General features: G+C 31.2%; 1 protein-coding gene across 1 annotated transcript in view; it reads left to right on the top strand.

The window, feature by feature from the left end:
• The first annotated feature begins 5988 nt into the window (after positions 1 to 5988).
• The window catches only part of LOC143079904 (uncharacterized), an 86720-nt gene continuing 78195 nt past the window's right edge, over positions 5989 to 14513 (top strand). The window contains exon 1 of the mRNA XM_076255531.1: positions 5989 to 6106. The gene's annotated coding sequence lies outside the window, so the exon portion shown is untranslated. The remainder of the gene's footprint in view (positions 6107 to 14513) is intronic.

A 14513-nucleotide genomic window follows, 5' to 3' on the forward strand; every position in this document is an offset into this window, starting at 1 on the left:
TTGATTGTTTTTGTCTTAATGCATGATGTAGACATTATTTAACAAAGCTAACCACAGCAAATTAAAACACCGCTCCATAATACATTCCTCCAGTGTTATATTTTTTTTTCATGGATGAATACCCCATATCTCTTGGTTTTCTAATATGTTTCATATTGTAAATGTACAAATTTTTTTGTCTTCAAAATCTTGTTCTGTATCACTGTTCAGAATGGATCGTGAATTTACTGTGTAGTGGTGTAATCAGTTACTTTGCAAAAATTCGGATCGTGACACAACGGGTATCTCTTTATGATGATCGCAAAAAGCATTGTGAAAGATCAATAGCCGCTTATTCGTTATTGTGAAAATCAACGATAACGATAATTTGTTTTACTTTTATTGTCATAAAAATTCATGTTCAGCAAATACGTAATATTTCGGCAAAGGACGTTCAAAAGAAAACAAAAATATAAACAACATCAAACATTGCATTCATGTTGCAATGCATTATACTCAATTGTAAAGTACATGAATTAAAACTCATCGAAAGTCCATTTTCGCTAAATGTGTACACGTTTTTTGTTTAGGGGCCAACTGAAGTCCCTCTTCGAGTGTGGGATTGTTTTACTATGTTGAGGACAAGATTGTCTCTTTGACACATTCCCCGTTTCCATCGTCAATCTTTACTATAGTTGACTCGAAAGTCTTGAGTTGTTCATTAGGAGGAAATTACTCCTTCAGATAGCAAATTTACAAAATTCGCCAGATTTAGTTTTTCCGTCATATATTGTGCTGTTACGTATCAGCCAATATTGATGATTTTCCTTTTGTAAGCAATAATTTTCATTGTTTACTATTGTGGTTATAAAAATTTAGTGGTGAAATGCAATAAGGACTGTGTAATATCATTCACCATTTTCAATGGTACAGTTGTCTTCATACCATTGAATATGTGAGTTTAGATTTCCATCTGAAAAGTGTTATCAACTGTATCCAATATTACTTGTTCTGTAAAACTACCTTATTTTCAAGTGTTTCAACTATTTCAAAAGTCCCGATCAGCAATTACACTAATGTTTTATCTATCCAGCTGATTAGTCTAGTAACGGTCTTTTCTTGTGGGATCGACTTCTGTAACGTTATTTTAGTTATGTTGCAGTCTTTGAAGTTAATGTAAACACTAGTTTAACCAGTGCGTCTGTATTGCGTAATGAAATTAATAACTGTCATTATATTATTCCTAAAATTTAAGAGTAATTATCTAAAATCTCTTTCGTTGTTCGTGTATGAGATAATTTCAGTTTTGTGATAAACGCGAATGATAATGAAACTGAGATTTGCAAAATTATGATTTTACTGAAAGTTCATCTTTTGTATACATAACATTTTATTCGAACAATGATTTAATATATTTTCCCACTGGTTGCACAACATTTTGCACCATTTGTATTATACACGCAAGTATGAAAACTGTTTTATGGCCTATCCTTTGGAATGGATTGACAATAAAAACTCCTCTGTAAACACGATTTAAATAACTAAATTATATGCAATGTTTATCATTCTTTTAACGGGCACTCGGTACGAGATGAAAAAAGTAAAATCACAAACATACTTTTCTCCGAGGAAAATTCAAAACGGAAAGTACCGAATTAAACGGCAAAATCAAATTATAAAACACATCAAACGAATGGACAACAACTGTCATATTCCTGACTTGGCACAAGCATTTTCAAATGTAGAAAATTGTAGATTGAACCTGGTTGCATAGCGCTAAACCTCTCACTATTATGACAGTCTTATCAATTCCATTATATTTATTATGATGCGTGAACAAAACAGACATGATAGGTAAAATTATCAAAATACGGGTATAGCAGTCATCAATCACTGCGCCAAAATCTCAATTATAAAAACAGACAAATATTTCACAAAATAGCATAAACAGAATATTTTTACACCTGAATCCGTATTCACGAGACCTTCTATTCAACCCCTAAGCTAGAGATGAATTATACATAAATTACGCGTGTTCAGTTATTAAAAGGAAAAGATTGACAGCATTGAAAATAAAACAACGGTAAGACATTAGATTGAATGATTCGATCTATAAAAACATATTCTTATAGATATGAAACCCGATGGTTAAAAAATATTTTTCACCTGTAATATGAAATTAAACGTATTTTAAAAAATCCAATTGCACGAGTTTATTTCAATAGGTATATTTATATCGGTACGATGACTGTCGGCAATCAATGCAAGCGATATTTAAACGGCGTATAGACTAGAGCACACACGAACAAATGAGACATTTTCTCGAGCCCATGCCTTGCTTATTCATATTTTTAGTTCTTATATAAATAGATATAAATTTGTGCATGTTATAAATCAAATATGAGTTATTGAGTTCTATCGGAAAACATGAATTTTACAGCCAATGTCCCTTCAAACATCTACGTTCGACATTTTGTTACCTGTTTTAAGATTTCGGATTTGACCTATGTATCATGTTGATCAGGTTGAAACACATGAACGGTCAGACTTGGATTTAACAACAATCAAACAATACCATATATATATATATAATTATATATCTTCTTTTTATCATAGTGCACAAAGAATTTTAAAGATAATGGTAGTTAACAAACATCACTTAGCATTTATTTGAAAATAAATAAAGGTAAGAGCCTACAACTATTTATAACATAAATCTTGACTGTAATCATGATGTTTAATCCACATGTGATTACTTAAAATGTAGGTACATAAATGCAAGTTGACAATCAAAATTATACTATAAAGAGGAGTTGGAAAATAAAACATTTGATGTCTCTAAAGCAGTTATCCCACATGAATAATAATTGATATGGTCATAATAACAAAACTTTTAATTTGAAATACAAATAATTTTCTACTTCATGATTAGATAACCTAAGCTATATTTGTCAAAACATTTTAAATGTTTTGGTCCTCAATGCTCTTCGACATTGAACTTAATTTGGCCTTTTTTTATTTTTTTTTTGTTAAACGAGCATCACTGTTACGTATTTGTAGACAAACCACGCGTCTTGCAGAAAAAAATTGAAATCCTTTTATCTATGATGAGTTTATATAGACCAAAAGCTTAATACTTTGTCAAAATGGCCGGTATTCATGAACAAATTACACAGAAATTTAGAAACTGACGGGAAGTTTAAAACATGACTTACAGTTTGTTGGAAAAGTCCAACCAACACTTAACCGTAGTCATGTCAGATATTTACCAGAAGTAACTTGCATTTTATTTCCGTTTTTAATTTCGTGTTTTTCTTAAGTTTTCTAACAATAACATATTTAGATTTTGGTAAAGCAATCAGTTGTGGCTAAATATTTAGCGACTCTTTTCACAAAAAATCTTACGGTTAAAATTAATAGTAAGTTATACTGAAATGTGTATGACTTACGAGTATAATTACCCCTAAGAATTTTTGTGAAACGGACCACAGATGTTCAGCCTAATTTCCATATCAGTTTCTTTTTCATTTCCAAGTAAGTGTCAATGATTACATGTCTGTGTTGTTTTATTCTAAATGTATGGTGAACATACCCAAATGATAATGAAAAAAATGTTTCAGGTATTTTAAAACATGATAAAGATTGTAGTTTAAATTTGTCTTTTGTTTAAAATATATTCGTATGAAAAAGACAAAATGGCCGCACGACATAATGTGCAATTTACGTAGCACATATAATAAAGAACACTGTTTACTAACCGATCAATTCAAAAATTGTTTTGCAAATAAAAGGTATCATGTGGTTACGTTTTAAATAAATCTAGGTTATGAATTGTTTATAATACTATCCTTAAGCATCGATGATAGACAAATCAACAATTGGAAGTAAGTATGTAAAAGGTTAAAGATTTTTCATATGAGTCATGTTGACCTAGTTTTTGTTATATTGCTTTCAGTGTTGTATAAAAGTATGACATGCAATCAAATAATTCTTACTACACCGACTCTTGATTTAAAAAAATGTAAAGACAGACAGACAAAAAGTTGTTTGTTTAGAACTAAGTAAATATCAAATATCAAATGTTAAAACGATTTCAAACTAGTAAATCATGCAATTAAATTTTCTGTTATTGAATATAATCGATCAGATTTAAAACGTAGTAAGGAAATTCGAGCAAGGACATTCACGTCACCTGACGTAATTATAAACTTGTGTATTTAAACATAAATACTGAAATTAAATAACGACTACAAAAATATATTTGTGTTTGGATGTCAGTAGTTACAATGCACTGAAAAAAGTGTAGTAATGGTAGTAAACAAATATAACTTTACATGTATATCAATGTGTAAACAGGCAAGAGCTTACAACTATTTTGAAATCAACCGACGCTGGAATCATGATTAATAAAAACGCAATTAAATCAATGCAAGATAACAGTAAAGATCATATTATAAGGCATTCGCATTTTAAGGTAGATTCATGGTATACCGCCATCTTGAATTGTACTATCGCAGTACACAATCAGTCTAGTGATGTGCAATTTGATTGGTTAGATTGTTTATTTAAACTTGCTGATTTATTGCATTGTTCAAAATATTTGAATAAATACCAAACATTTGTGTTTTAGAATCATCTTTTTGAACTAAGTTTCTTAAGGGTTAGTAACTCTTTAAGTATAAACATCATTCTCGACTGATAGGATAAGAGCATGATTGAATCTTCAGTTTGGCAAATTATAGGAAAATTCTATCCCAGAAAACCTATACCGATGATCTATTTTAAACAAATGATATCTAGAAAGCAAATATTCCAAAAGGTGCAGTGTAGACTTCGTTCAAATGGCATGTATCAGTTTTTGAAATTTTCAGAGAATTCCGGTACAGAAAACCTTACAAAGTTACTCCCATATATAATCACATTTTCAAAATATTCATAGATTTCACAATCCTTGCTATATTTTATATCTTGATCTAGTTAGTCTTTTCACAAAAACAATCTTTTTGTAACGGAGACCATTGTTTTATTACCAAGTTTATTTCAACATGAATCCATATCTGCTGTGTCGAAACACTTACTATAACGGTATTAGTTTCATTATATTTTCACTATATATACAATACAGAGATGGGGTATGATTGCCAATAAGACAACTATCCACCAAATGAGAAATAAAGATGATAACAGTATGTTATATTTTCTATAAAAATCAAATTTCAGAATTTTTACAATTAACAACTGCAATTGTCTTCAATTTTCCAGTTTTCAGCGGTTTTTTTCTCTAAATAATACACATTTCCCCTCCAAATAACTTTAATATGAATACTAATAACTAGAGGACTACTTAAACACTTATACACTAATAAGATAAAGTGTCCTGTCTTCACCAAGCTATAAGTAAAAAAAATTTAACTCTGAATAACTTTTGTTCTTCTTTTCCAAATTAAAGTTATGTACTTTTTCTCTAAAAAACACATATTTCACCCCAAAATAACCTTTTCCTCAAATTGTATTAATGCAGATTTTTAATTTGTTGTTAGTACAAGTTTATATTCTTATTTGCACTAAATAAAACACTTTCGTTGCAATTAGTTGCAGGTTGAGTGATTTTAGAGCTAAATTAACTAGGCTATAAATTTAGAGTTTAAAAAGGCTTATCCTTTTACATATGAATCATGATTCTCAGGGTTTAATATAATGATTCAGGATAGTATAAAAAGTAATACTGTACCAATCAAATAATACAATATATACACACCACTCACAAAAATGTGCAAAGAAATTTAATAGTTAAGATAGCAAGACAACAACTTTTTACGAACAAAGTAAAAAATAAATATTGTACACATTATCTCAACCAAAAATTTGATGAACGATTTCAAAACAGAATATTATTCATTTAAGATTCGTGCTATTTAATGTTATTGATCAAAGATTTAATGTTATCAATTATTTCATGCAAGAACATTTATATGTCAGCTGACACCTGGTAATTTTAAATTCATATATTTATCGTCGCATTTAAATTTAACGACTATAAGGTATGTGTTTTATCTCAATAGTTACAAGGCGCTGAAAGTATATTAATGTTGGTTAACAAACATCACTTATTTCAATGTGAAAACAGGTAAGAACTTACAAGTTATTTTAAAATCAACTAAAATTCATATTTCGATACCATGTATGGTTATTTTTTATATACGGCAACTCCTATAAACGTTCCAAATGAAATATTTAGGGTAAACACCATCATTTTTTTTAATTTGGAGCGGACGACGAAAATGTCCGAAAGCCTGTTTGTTTTATTGACGTCATAAATTAAACTCTTAGGAAACGCATTGCCAACGTCATAAACAAGGCGATATACATTTAGTGACCATTTCTTATATGAATATACGGCCTATGCAATTTGACTGCGCAAATACCGCAGCTGCATTATATATGTAGCTAATGGCAACATAAGTTAATCAAAATTATTAATTTTAAGTAGATGGCATATAAAAAAAATTGAAGTCTCTGAAGCAGTTATCGCGAAAACTCGCAAAAATGTACTTAAGACTTGAGAAGTTGTCAAACGGTCGGTATTAATTCCGCCCCTCCCCCTTCCCCCCGAAAAAAAACCCAAACAAACATGAAAAATTTAAATATTGACGTAGAAATTCTTTACATGAAACTTAAGCAAATAAGTCAAATATAAATTATATATAGGATTGTAAAATTAATTCTGTATTCCTTGCTGTAGTTTATAAGTTTAAAGTGATTTTTATTATTTCATTCTCAAATATTAATCATTTTATGAACGAGGACATCGTATTGTTGACGTAGTTTATATCAACTTTTGTAAACGATACACCATTCACAAGTTCCTCTCGATCCTCGATTTCACTTTTATTTAATTTTCAGCAAATTAAGGTGTCACCTAACACTACAGTGAGATAACTCCGTAAAATCAGCTAAACGTTTTAATAACGTTGGGTTGTTAAGGAAAAATTTAGCTTCTCAATGATCAAAATTAGTGTTTGTCAAACTGCTATATAACCAGTGTATTTTTTCTGATAAATTGGTTGGTTCAAATGTTTTGAAATTTTTATATTTTTGTCAAAGGGTCAAAGTAAATACTTTGTCAAAATTAAGCCAAATTAATTTTAGTGAAGGTGTTTGGTACCACCTTAAAACACGATTGGGTGTTGGTTGGATAAGTTCAGCAATTTACCGTAGTAGCAAGTGTCCAGAATACGTAAATTAGAAATGAAAAAAAATTACATTTTATTATTTTTTATCTATCGAGAATGACCATGTACACAAGTGTAACGTCACAAAGTCTTTACGTTACAATATCTAAAATAATTTAAGTTACTGCATTGTGTTCGCGCCATAATAACAACATTCTAGGGGCCGTAACATAAAAATGTCTATGCACAATACATTCTCAAATTTGAATAAGAAATTTCAAATCCAAAATATCTGGATTGTTGAAAATTAAAGTCACTTATATATAGAAAATAACTTATGTCGCTGTATAGTGGTAATACAGTTTGACACTTTACCACTTAATAGAGAAAACAACACAAGCGACATAAGTATCTACTTTATACATTAAATGTAACTTAACAATGGTATGTGTACGTATGAAGCTTCATGTCAACTTCATGTTATTTATACCTTTCAAGCGTCATTGTACATACATTGTACGTATGAAAGTGAAAATTATTAATTCGGATTGTCTTTCTTTTCCCAAAATCATTTTCAGACCGTTAAAAAGGTGAAAACTTATGTATTACGAACTTAATCACTGACTGCATACGTAAGATGGTAAGTCGGTGATTGTTTTTACCGAAATATATATTTTTTTGACAGTAAGCTAAAAAAAAATACGATTTTTATGGATAAAATGAAATTTATCAGTATCTTTTAATTAAAGTTGACATATTTTATACATTTTTTTCCAAATTGATTATTTAAGTTTTTCGGTGAAGACGAAATTTGTATTTTTACAGTTGTTACGTTAATGTGCAATGTTATTTGTCAACCGATGAACATTTATTTAGATTACTAAAGGATCTATGTCATCAATTCCAATCTTTTTAAATGCGTTGCAGCACATACTACATGAAATCGAACAAGCTTAGAAATTTTTGCAAGGAAATAAATCAAGATTTTATAATTATAAGGAATCAAAACAGATAAAAGAAAATGTAGCTGATGGTTACAAAATTATTATTTTTTTTGCTTTCTGAAAGTTTATTCTCTTTCATGCAGAAAGAGCAAGAGCCATAATTGATTACAACATATGCAAAGTAAATTTGCAGAAATTTCAGTCAAACACTGGTACACGATTTCATATTACATTCATTTTTTTATAGTCTAAGAGTAAAGCCATTTTCAATTAATACTTTATAGTGCGTCTTTTCAATTGTAATGTTATACTGCTGTATCAGTTTTAGGGTGAAGGTTGGCGCCTGTTAAAACTTTCAAACCCGCAGGATATATTATATGCACCTGTCCTAAGTCAGGAATTTAAGTCAGGAACAGTGCTTGTCGTTTGTTGGTATGTTTGATAAATGTTTCTCGTTTAAAATAATTATAAAAAAAAAGATGAGGTGTGATTGCCAATGAGACAACCCTTCACAGGAGACCAAATGACACAGAAATTAATAAAAATGGTCACAGAAGAGTCTTCATCAATGAGCATAGCCCATACCGTATAGTCAGCTATAGAAGGTCCCGAAATGACAAATGTAAAATGTTTTACAATTCAAACAAAAAACTAACGTCCTAATTAATGTACAAAAAAAATGAACGAGAAACAAATATGTAACACGGCACCAAACGACAACCACTGAATTACAGGCTCTAGACTTGGGACAGGCACATATGTACGTAATGTGGCGGAGTTAAACATGTTAGCGGAGTCCCAACCCTCCCCTAACCTGGAACAGTGGTTTTATAGTAAAACATAAGAACGAACTGTAAAAATCATTTGAAAAAGGCTTATCTGTAGATATTCGGTCTCAACAGTATTTCATGTACATTGTAGAAACCCGCAAATATATTTGCTCTTATCTTTATTTCATAGCAACGTTATGTTAGTATTTATATATGGCTTTTAAAGCCAAGACGCAAAGATATGCTGATTTAGTTTAAGTTTGGTTAAGTTTAGTTGGTAATTAAACTAAATTGATTTGTGTGGGACTTGTGCCTAATAAGCTATAAAACATTTTGTTGATTGATGTAGATCGTTAATCATCTCGTGTTAACTCGATATATAAGTCCCTGACCTGTGAAGTGGAGCTGTAGGAGACTTTATTATATTTGTTTGTCTATCTGTCTTGTAGTCTTTTTTGTCTGTCTGTCTGGTGGTCTTGTTTGTCTTGTCTGTCTGGTGGTCTTCTCTGTATATCTGTCTGGTGGTCTTGTCTGTCTGTCTGTTTGGTGGTCTAGTCTGGTTGTCTTGTATGTCTGTCTGTCTGGTGATCTTGTCTGTCTGTCTGTTTATTTGGTGTTCTTGTCTGTCTGTCTGTTTATCTAGTATGTCTGTCTGTCTGTCTGTATGGTGGTCTTTTCTGTCTGTCTTGTGGTCTTTTCTGTCTATCTGGTGGTCTGGTCTGGCTGTCTGTCTGTCTGGTTGTCTTGTCTGGCTTGCTGTCTGTCTGATTGTCTTGTCTGTCTGTGCCTGTTTGGTAGTCTTGTTTGTGTGTCTGTCCTGTGGTCTTGTTTGTGTGACTGTCTGGGGGTCTTGCCTGTCGGTCTGTCTGTATGATGGTCTTGTCGGTCTGGTGGTCTTATCTGTCTGTATACCTGTCTTTCTGGTGGTCTGATCTGTCTGTTTATCTGTTTTTCTGGTGGTCTATCTGGTGGTATTGTCTGGCTGGCAAATGTCCATGATAAAATCCAGATCAAGTTCGAATTTGTGTGGGTCTTATGAGTTTGACTGAGTAATTCTCTTATATGGTGGATACTGTTCACGCTAGTCTGTGTCCACACTTGTTTCATTCGATATTTGTAAACGTATTTGCAAGAAATTCTTCCCAAAAAATAACTTCGTTATTTATATGTTCAACCTTACTGTGGATACTCGTTTAAAGAGATGTTTGGTAGAATATGGCAAGGAGATAGTAACTCAGATGTTCCGTTATTTTTCCTTCTAATATTAACATCATAGACGGAAAGAACCATCTTTTTATGTGTTTAAATATTTGGTGCAGAGGGGCATTTTTTTTCGTACAGACAATTTGATGAAGTATATATATGAAGCCAAAAAAAATTAAACTTTAAAAAAAATCCTTTGTTCAACCACAAAAGATGAATCGTCGATAGCTAACCGTATTAACAATCAGATAGCTAACTATCAGGGGAAATAATGTTGATTTTAAGCAACTATTGGTTACCGCATGACCTTCATTTTTAAGCTTTAGTCCAGACCCAGGGCTCAATTTCAGATTGCCTTAATTATGTACTGACGACAATAAACAAACAAGAACTATCTTGATCCAAGATATACGACACATTTATATATGTTGGCGTGAAGTTTTGTATCAACCATAAACATTTATCTTTTGATTTTTTATTATTTCACACATATGTTGATTCTGACTTGACTATAAGGTATATCTGAAGGGTTTTTTCCGGAGAAAAAAAAACCTTCAAAATACTAGTTATGATAACTATACGTCAAACACAACTTTAAATTAGAGATACAACCTATTTTGGTTTGAAAATCGTGGATTGACGATCAACAAAGGGAGATGATATTCGTATTTTGAGATTTTTTATTTCAATTATAATAGTTCAATGATAATATGCTTTGACTTAATAATTAACCCTTGGCATTTTAAACAAAGTATAACAGATGTATAGCAGTGTCTCCAGTTATTGAATCCTAAACTGGATATCAGCTCTTTATACCTTCCTTTGCTTCCATTAATTACGATTATTTTTCTTAAGGTTTAATGGTCAATAATTTTAAGTTACCAGAATCACTATTAATACTAACAAATCGAAACTGCTTTTTCAAGTTGAAGACGTGCATGCACGCGTAAAGATCGATTAATTATGCACTGACAAAATTTCTATTTTGGAAAGGGAAAGGCAAGGGAATTAAAACGAGAAAACAAACATGTGCAAACCAAACACAAATCTTATAAACAGCAACAAAGTCAAGCACTGATTAGCATATGACCGAGCATAAATTATGGCGGTGGACAAACATGTTTTCCGACTCAAATGCTCTCCTAAGTTTAGAAAGTGATGCAACAGCAGTCGGTAAAAATCAATTTAAAAAGACAGTTGCAACAATTCACACTAAACAACTCGTAAGAAATAGTCTAAGCTAGAACATAGATTAACGATCTGAGATATTAAAGCCCGGGATGACGAAGTATGAAACTAAATGAAAGACGAAAACATTCCAAAAAGACCACACCAGACCATAAAGCATAAAAAAGTCCATTAATGGCATTGGGCTGTATCTGGTTTTTGATTGGTTTGTTTCTTATAAACAAAAAGACTTACACGTACAGTATCAAGATTGTTTTAATTGTCCAATGAATTCATGATTCCCTAACTGAAAATAAATGTTTTCCCTATGTACAACAATGTTGTCTTAATTCAAATATCCTAATTAGATTAAGAAAAATATGAAGATAATGGCGATATTATAGCTGAATGCATTTTCATCTGTTTGGTTTTTTTTTGAAAAAAGGGAGACAATTCAATCTCAAATATAGTCTTAATTGTGATTTCTTACGTATACTTTATGTATGACTTTAGTAAAGTCAGATATCGATAATTCTCTAATAAACATTTACTGTTAATAAAAATGTCGGTGATTAACGATTCACATCTATCTTTTATCATCTCGATTTGATGGGCAAACACATTACGGATTTTGCACCAAGCTTTATATTTGCTTTACGTCTTGGATGAATGTCTTGTATGGTACTGAGTTTACATCTTCATTTTTTGTAAAAGTGTGGTGTGGTATGTATTTTTTGTTTTTCCGTTACATTCCTTGTTGTCAATTCATTCAACGAAACCTCTGTGCGCTTTGTTCTTTATGGTATTGTCATTAGCTTTTAGAATAACTCAGTTATTGTCTAATCTTCTTATTGCAGATTCAGTTCATCGTTGAGCAACACGCAAAGTTGATCGTGTTCTCATTTTCATGATTATAAGCCTGTTTAGCACTGATAATGAGTGTGTAGTCGACTCCTTTAACAATCCGGACAGAAGGTAGTCTAGCTTTGATTAAACTGCGGGGGATCCATGTCCACGGATGATTTTGTCTTCCACAAACTGCCAATGGAAATCTGCTTCTTTTAAAACTGAAATTTCAATCATATTCCGGTCGTTGATTGGATGCGCAAGTTTCAAGCCTTGTTGATACATGTACTCGTTTTCAAGTATAAATTTCAGAATGGCTATTTTCGGTACTTAACATACCCTTACCTTAATGTCGTATGTTATTACACGACGGGTGCCACACGTGGAGCAGGATCTGCTAACCCTTCCGGAGCACCTGAGATCACCCCTAGTTTTTGGTGGGGTTCGTGTTGCCTATTCTTTAGTTTTCTATGTTGTGTCATGTGTACTATTGTTTGTCTGTTTGTCTTTTTCATTTTTAGCCATGGCGTTGTTAGTTTATTTTAGATTTATGAGTTTAACTGTCCCTCTGGTATCTTTCGTCCCTCTTTTATTACCGGTGTCGCCGACACATTATTTTACAATGTTTACATTAACGGATTGGAATGATTTGGTAGAATATGATGCGTTTTTATGTTCTCTGTTTTCGTGTACTTCTTTGACTGATCAACCCTTTGTCATGTGTATATAAAAAAAGAAGATGTGGCATGATCGCCAATGAGACAACTCTACACAAGAGACCAAATGACATAGAAATTAACAACTATAGGTCACCGTAGGGACTTCAACAATGAGCAAAGCCTTTACAGCATTAATTTATAAATTATTTTAAATCATCAATGTTCTGCATACATATTTGTCAAAACATTGCAAAAGTCGTCGTTGCACTCAAATAATCATATGTGTGATATACATTTCATCAAGCTTTCAACAATACCAAACAACCACACTGTACGTAAGGTATGTTAAGTTTCAGAGACTTTTAAATGTCTTTCATTTTTATTATAAAAACCTTTTTAAAATCGGTATATTTTATGCGTTTCTATTTATTAACTTGATTGCATCCAAACACACGTTAAACATGATAACATCTTTTTAGTTTTAATTACGTTTGTAGTCATACAAATAATACTCGAAAGTGGTCTATTATACAGTGTGAAATGGAAAAAAATGTTTAGGGTATATGATAGATTTTTTTCTTAATTAACCGACGTTATATGAAATATAATGCAGTTGCGTCATTTTCACTGATATTTTCATTTAAGGAGTCTATGTTTATATGATGAACTAACTTTAATTTGGGAGTATCAGCTAGAGGTACTTCTAGCAGCAACAGCCACTATGGCAATTCGTCACTACTAAACCTATATATACAAATTATACAATATTATATCATTCAAAGTTGTAACGTTTGACATAATGTATCCACATTTAGTTTTTGCCAAAAAAAAACACAAGAAAAATAAAAACATGTCCCATTTGAACAAAGAGATTTTTCTGAAATCCTGTTTCAACGGCAGAAAATATTCTTCTAACCCGGCTTTGGTAATGAGAATGAAATGAAAACTGGGGTGTATTAAGAAACAAAAGCATAGCCATTAATATAGTTTTCCTATTTCCGATATAATGCTATATCGACACATGTATACTGATGACCACCAACGTTAATTTAACATATTTAAATGTAATCTAAACAGGTGACTAAATAGTGAACAATCTAACTATAAAAGTATACATTAAAATGAAATTAATCACTGAGAATTGCTTATTTTGTTGTCTATTTACAATAGTGATCTGGATGAGTCAATAGTTTATAATGGGCATCTGTGAATAACGCCAATATCATAAGCATTTAGATACTTCAATTAATCTTACGGCAAAAATCACACAAAGGTGGTCAAGACCAACAAGAAGTTAGCTTTTATTATAGTCATGCAAACGATGTTTCTCTCATTACTCTGTTTCCTACGCAGTACCAAGTGATTTAAATCTAAATTGAATGTAACATTGTTTTATATATTTTACCCGTCATGACATTTCCAGGCTTATGGTGGTATAATGTTATTGTGAGAAAAACTATATAAAAACATTATCATATGATTATGTATATCTTATTATCGGACATATTCTCGTTTATTTCTATACTGAATCTATTTATTTGGATCTTTTTACATTGCATTTGAAAGTTATATTTTTTAAAGCCGTAAGCTAATGTCAAAGCGAAGATTGGAAATTCTGTTTATGTTACTATTTAAAATATCTGTTTTTGAAACACGAATTGTTTTAAAAAGAACTCTTTTCTTCTGTTTGCTTTGGTGCATTGTAAATCATATTTTCTAATGAATATTGTGTATATGCATACATTCTTATAATTGATCAACCTCACTGTGTAT

The sequence above is a fragment of the Mytilus galloprovincialis genome, chromosome 6, assembly GCF_965363235.1.
Source record: "Mytilus galloprovincialis chromosome 6, xbMytGall1.hap1.1, whole genome shotgun sequence".
Lineage (NCBI taxonomy): Eukaryota > Metazoa > Mollusca > Bivalvia > Mytilida > Mytilidae > Mytilus > Mytilus galloprovincialis.